Raw genomic sequence first — 7300 nt, 5'->3', positions numbered from 1 at the left:
GCTTTACATCATAACTGGAGACATGAGATCCTCACTCTTTACTAAACTAGGTCTAGGAATCCCTTTTGTTGCAGACAAATCTTCTTTATTCATGAGGGCAAGCTGTAAGGTATAAAAAGCAGCTTGTTATATAATTCAAATCTCTGAGAATCTAATTTTAAGCTTTTGAGCCAATAGTCTTACCTGTTCTCTCACAAGAATAAATGTTTCTATAGTATACAGAATGTTATCTTCTTTCCCAGTTCATGGGCTCTCTGAGTTCAAACCAATCTTAGATTATAAGTAGGCCTTATGCTCCTCATTATTGCACCTGTGATCATAAAATATATTAAATAGACAGTATCTCTATGTATGGAAGAGCATGGATGGAAGACTTTTTAAATTCTGACCCTGTAAGACCCAAATGGGATTTTTAGCATGTTGGTGTATAATGCCATCAAAGTTAAAAAGAATCAATCCTTTCAAGGTGCATCTTTCCTGGTAAGCCACAAAGGCAAGGAAAAGTACAAAGGAAGCTATTCTAATTTCACTGGTTTGAAACAACATTCCATTATAGCATAGACATCTACTAATAATGTTCACCCAGAGAAAAGACACTGCCTTCTGCTCATTGATACTCCAAATCCACTAGCAAAACCAGATGCCAGCAAGCAAAGCAAGCTACAATTTTTCTACCATCTTCTATTAATAACGTGTATGAGGTTCACTTGTAGTAATTTTTCCTGACATGAGGTTAGTCTGTGAACTAAATCTTCAACTCTTGTAAAGAAGAACATTTCATAGAAGAAAAATGAAAGAAAAGAAGAAAAGAGGGAAGGAAGAATGAAAGAATAAAGGAAGGAAGGAAGGAGGAAATAAAGTAAAAAGAAAGAAAAATATGAATAGGAAAATAAATTGAATATGAGTATAGTGAGTAATAATAACAGATAATGGATGAAAAGTGGATGAGGGAAAGTAGGTAGGAAATAAGAATCAAGGAAGGAGAAAGGAAAGGCAGCTAGAAAGGATAACTGAGAAGATAATATTTATGATATTAGAAATGTATATGCTTATAAATGCTTTAGATTTTATTTAAAAAATTACTGATAAAAGAATCCCTGAACGTGTAAACAAAGTGATATATGTGGTATTGTTCACACATAGAAAGAGGATTTCCTTTAATCCCAGCACTCGGGAGGCAGAGCCAGGCGGATCTCTGTGAGTTCGAGGCCAGGCTGGGCTACCAAGTGAGTCCCAGGAAAGGCGCAAAGCTACACAGAGAAACCCTGTCTCGAAAAACCAAAAAAAAAAAAAAAAAAAAAAAGAAAGAAAGAGGATTTTAATATAGTGTAATGCAATCTAAAAAAAAAGAACTATATCAGGTAACATATTTTCCTATTCCATTGGAAAGACAATTTATCCCATGCCCAACATCCCTGAGTTTCTGCTAGATTGTTATGTAGGACTGTGGCCTCCTGGGTTTTTTCTCATGCAATTTGGCATAGCAATTGTTGGATTATTTAGCTCCTGTTTGGGTATTCATATTGTTAAAATTTTATCAAATGGATAGAACATAAAAACATAAATGGGATGTTTGTGAGTCCACAAATCAAGGGGACATAACATAATCATATTATAATCTCAATGGCCAAAAAAAACAAACACTAGGAGAAATACCAGTATTCTTTCAACTTCATGGGAAGAGAGTAGAACAACCTGGATATGTTGGATTCTCTTGAAATGTGGAATGGTTTAGTTTAAAGAACCAAAGAACAGCTAGGGACACTGACTGTGGCTCTGTAAATTTGTATCTCCATTTTCTATCAAGTGTGAAGAAAGAAAGCCCAGGCAACTTCTCTTCTTACCTAAGCTCCATTTTTAGACTCCTCTGGTGATAATTTTTGTTTTCCTGCTAAATACAACAACTATTATAACTGTAAGACTGTTTTTCTCTTTCTGTTTGGTCAAGAATTCAAGAGCCCTGCATGCTTTGGGAATGTACACTGTCCACCAGGTCCACAGATCTTAAATCACCTTGGATGTCTTGGAGAATGCAGACTCCATTACTTGCAATCTCTCACATGAAGTCAAAGGAAAATAAACCTGAGTGTATTACTAAGACAACTCGGTTTCAGCATAGAATTTCCATAGAATAAACATAGGTTTACTCACTTGATTCCAAGACCAGAGTCACTCTTCTAGTGTCAATGGCAGCTCCACAATTTACAGTAACTTTAAATATTGAAAAATTAATGTAACCCCATTATTAGCAGTAAGAGGGTCCAGAAGCATCACAATAAATATTGTCAACATTGGCCTAGAGACAGAGACTGAGACTTCTCAATAAGTAACAATAACATCCTAGCTTGAACAATGTGGCAGGAACCTCACCTATCTTCAGACCCCAAGTCCAAAACTGACACACAAGGCCCTCACCTTTCAAAGGTGGTACTGTCCCCATTCATCTAGGGTTTAACAGTGCATCAGATAGGTTAAGTTGGGCACCTGTCTCAGAGAAACGCAACTCCCACTTCAACCTCCATCTACTAGAAGAAATGGCTTAAAACCTTGTAGAAAGAAGGTAACAATAGAACAACTGTTACCCTGGAAGATAACTCTGAGGCTTTTATTTCTTATTCCATAGTTTACTTCTTAGTTAGTGGAACATCCACCCAGAAAATGCTCTGAACATCTTTTGCTCAGGCAGTATTCAGTGGGATTAGGTACCCTTTATTAAGTAATAGTGCCAGGTGCAAGGGTAATTTCAAAGAATTTTGCCATAGCCTGATTGGAATCACCTGCCACTTTGTGCACAATAAAGGTTGTATGGTACACATATTTTGGATAATAAAGTGTCCTAAGAAAACACTGTATCTCAGCTGCTCCCTGCTTGTTTGTCCCATGATCTGGGCAGAGAGAATCCCACTTGGGTTGCCAGGCAACAATATTGATCTCACAGTCTGTCACAATAGCCCCATGGCAAATCAACCCCACCCAAACATGACCTCACTTTATATCCTCATTTCTCTACTCGTGAAAACACAAGTCTCTCTGTGAGTTATAAGTATTTTTCCTTCTACCTTTAATATGGCTGTAGTAAACCAAGCATTATTAAAGGTATCCTTTTTTATCCCAGTAGTTTGTTGAACATTAAGACATGGTCCATATAATCTACTTCTCATATCAGGAGAATGAAAACAACCCCACTCTTGTGCCCATTATTTACTCAGGCCTTTGTTACTATACCCCTTTTTAAATGTTAATATTTTTCCCCCGAGACTGTGTGTCTATTATGAATAAATTAAATTTTTAAAAATCACTGATAATTGTAGTAATTTCTCATATGACGTTACTGATGATTAAAGGAGAAACCTTTAGAGTAAGTTTTACTATTACATCAGTCATTCAAATATTAATAATTTGGGTAAATTATAATGTCATTATGCCACAAATAAATTATGCAGTACTATCAAAAGGCTTTGCAGAATATGGATACAACTAGAATTGTAAAAGCTTGGATAAGGCAGCTTAAAGTTTCTAACACCCTTCGGTTTTGCCTGTCATAGCCTACAATGATGTCATTTTTCTCCATGGGTGAAATTGAGTACTGCTCTCTTGAAAACTCTATTTATTAAAAAAAACTTTGTATTGAATAATAGAAAATAATCCTTTCATTCAGAAAGTATTCATCTTTGGTGCACTTAAGGTAGCTAAACACAAAGATTGCAATGTATCCTGTAAATGTATCCTATAAAAACAGAGAAAAATAATAAGGTAGAAGAAAGCATTCCCAAAACCAAAGCAAGAAGAAGAGAACTGGGAAGGTTGAGTATAAATGTATGTGAGAGAGTCCAAGTACATCATTAGAATAAAAATATTTAAGTAAAAACTATCTTAAAAAATTAAAACTTATTGTAAAGGAGATATAATAAACTGATAGTAATTATTTTATAACTTGAGATAATTCTGACTTTTAAGTGTCTCACATTCCAATTAGAAGAAATAGCCTGACAGAATAGACTATGTAAGTGAAAGAGAGCAGTTTTTGGAGGTTATTGCTCTTTTGATGTCCCTCCATCCAGCTCCTAAGTAAATCATACATCTAGGCTTATTCTTATTTATGAGTACCCAGCCCTTAATTTGGCTTAATTTCCAGCCAGCTATTCTTAAATTAACCCTTTTATCTTTGCCTTTGGCTTTTCTTGTTTCTAAATTCTGTAATTCTTACTCTTACTCTGTGGCTTGCTGTGTAGCTGGGTGGCTGGCTTCTGGAGCCCTCTTCCTCCTCCTCCTCTGACTCCTTGATTTTAGAGCTTTCTACCCAGTTTTCTCCTTCTATATATACTCTGAGCCTGCAAGTCCCACCTATCCTTTCTCCTTTCTTGCTATTGGCCAGTTCTTTATTAAATCATCAGGTGTTTTACACAGTCACAGTAACATAGCTTCACAGAGTTAAACAAATTCAACATGAACAAAAGCAGTACACTTTAAAATAACATTCTATTACACAGAGCTATTTGGTACCTACAACAAATGAACTTTAGTGCCAAAATAATAGGCAAAAAATCACATGTGGAAACAAACAGGTATAACCATACTGATAGTCCACAATGTACACTTTAAAGTTAAATTAGTGAATGAGAAAATGAAGGGCACTACATATTGATAAAGTGAGAAATTCAACAAGAGTCCATAAACATATGTTCTTGTGACATTGATGTTCCCAATTTTATAAAGCACTCACTACAAAATATGAGATAACAGATAGAATTCATTATTATTTTGGGTGATTTCAATACATGATTATATTAGTTATCAAAACAAAAGGAAAGCAATGAACAACTGATATACAAATAAATGGACTGATTTAACATTTACAGAACTTTCCACGGAACAGCAGCAGAATTCATTTTTATCAGCATACTGAGCAGTTACTTTTCAAAATGGTTTTATGCAAAGCAAATCTTCTCAAAAACAAGGTAATTGAAATAATTTTTATTTTTATAAGATCACAGTATAAAAAATACAAAATAGAACAAAAATGAACTATAGGAAATATTTAAACACATGGAGGCTAGAAAACAAAACACTGAACAATCAGTGAGATGCTAAAGAAATTGGGAGTGGGTTCCAAAGTTCTTAGACACAAATGGTGGTAGGAATAGAGCATAACATTCTTGAAATGTATGAAAATATCAGCACATTGGAATCTACAAAAAATAAAGTGTTGCAAGAGGGAAGTCGAAGTCTATTTGATATAAAGGTATACATTTAAAAATTATTGACTAGTAGATGGTTCAGCAAGTAAAGGTACATGCCAACAAGTCTGAATTCAATTCCTGGGAAACATGGTAGAATAAAGGCATTGAACACTAGTAAACTATTCCCATCCTTCATCTACATGTGAGTTATAGTGTGTACACAACTGAGTGAACACTATGTGTGTGAGTTCATTCACAAATAACTATGTGTTGAAAATGTAAAAATGAAATATCATTAGTCAGAAAGAAACAAGAAGGATTAGAACTCAAGTCAATGAGTTCTGAATCTCAACCTATACAGCACAAGAGAATACTCAGCCAATACTAATAAAATCAATCCTGACAAATCATACAAAAGAACCAGTAAAACACTCAGTTCTATAAAAGGATCACTGTATATAACACACTCCTCTAATAAGAATGACACCACTTCAAGTTAAAAGACCACACAAATGGAAGGATGAATGAAACCCCACAATTAGCTGGGTCAGGGCCCAGAAGCTTCAGAAACAAAAATCACTGATGCTGGGTCAGGGGCAGAGCTCAAGTCCTCTCAGCATGGCAGAGCTACGTATTGACATGGAGAGTAAAACAGTCCCTCAGCGGTAATATGGGCATCACTTTCAAAAGTGACAATACATTCAGTCTTCCCTAGTGTTATTGACACTGTGGTTCCAACATTTTGGAGAGTATCAGATAGGGAATTTGGTGAACAATGATGGGAGAGGACAAAAAAAAAGAGAACAGAACACACAGTAAACACTGCTGCATAACTCCCACTGAGGTCTCTATAAGTGTGAACCAACAGCGTGTCAATGTGAAGAGACCACCTTGGCATGCAGAGAATGGGAGGAAGAAGGCCACATGCCACCCAACGAGGTGACAAAGAGAATGACTCACTTGACCTTTGCAGGGGGCCCTCCTACTTGCAAGCTGCTATCCCCACTGTGATCATATATAAACCCTGGAAAGCAAATGTGCAAAAAGCAAATTGTGCTGGACTTTGAACTTATTCCCTCAAGGCTGTTCATAGCACCTCTCTCCTCATAATGACATGAAGATATGTGATGTGTGACTGATCCATCTGCGTCATTGGACTTCAGCTTCAGGCAGAGAAGCAAGGATTGATTGCCAAATGATTCTCACAAAACACTCACTTCCCAGAACTACTGGTGCATGGACAAAAAAATAAACAATTGACTGTCATGAAAGTGGTGATGGGGTTGAATATGTGTGTGTGGGGAATGTGTATGAGTAAAGTGATGAATTAAACACAAGTGGGTTGAATGTTAAAGAGGCTAATGTTACAGGAGGAAATGGTGCTGGACCTAACCTTGACCCAGCTGCTTGTTCTTACCTGCTCTTTCTGTGTCTGGGGGTCTCTGACATTTTCCTCTTGGCCACTGGTAGAGAAAAGGGAATTCCAGAAAGAATCATGCTATTTCTGTAAACTCCAACAACAAAAGAAATCCAAGAACCTATACTAAGAAAACAGATTCCACATCTACCCTTCTCTGACCATGTAAATGGGGAAACATCAGCAAGAAGAGGACAAATCTCATCTGAGTGAGGGTAGGAGACACTAGTGGTGTAGCAATCCTATGGCAATAGACCCCTGCACAAAACCATACATGATATCCAACTCGTGTTGCAAACTGGACTTCTAAGTGTCATGACTCATTAGGTGATGGAATGGCCCTTTCAAAGGGGAGGCATCTCAGATACCCTACATAACAGATATTTACATTATGATTGATAACAGTAGTGATTACAGTTATGACATAGCAAGAAAAATAATTTTATGGTGGAATGTCACAACATGAAGGATTGTACTTCAATGGTCATGGCATTAGGACGGTTAAAAATAGTTGTTCTGGAGGCTATTAAGTATGACAATATGGGGTTGTGAGTAGCTAACAATCTGTTTCACTATTGGCAATGCTGAGAATGAGAAGCATAAGACAAAGCACTGCTTGCTAAGAGGCAGAAAGGCTGGAGCCAGAGCTTCAGACTCTGCAGTACAGCAACAAGGAAAGCCAGAGATGGCCATTGCACAATGT

Source organism: Peromyscus eremicus, unplaced genomic scaffold (genome assembly GCF_949786415.1).
Source record: "Peromyscus eremicus unplaced genomic scaffold, PerEre_H2_v1 PerEre#2#chrX_unloc_2, whole genome shotgun sequence".
Lineage (NCBI taxonomy): Eukaryota > Metazoa > Chordata > Mammalia > Rodentia > Cricetidae > Peromyscus > Peromyscus eremicus.
Note: the sequence above shows the minus strand (reverse complement) of the source record.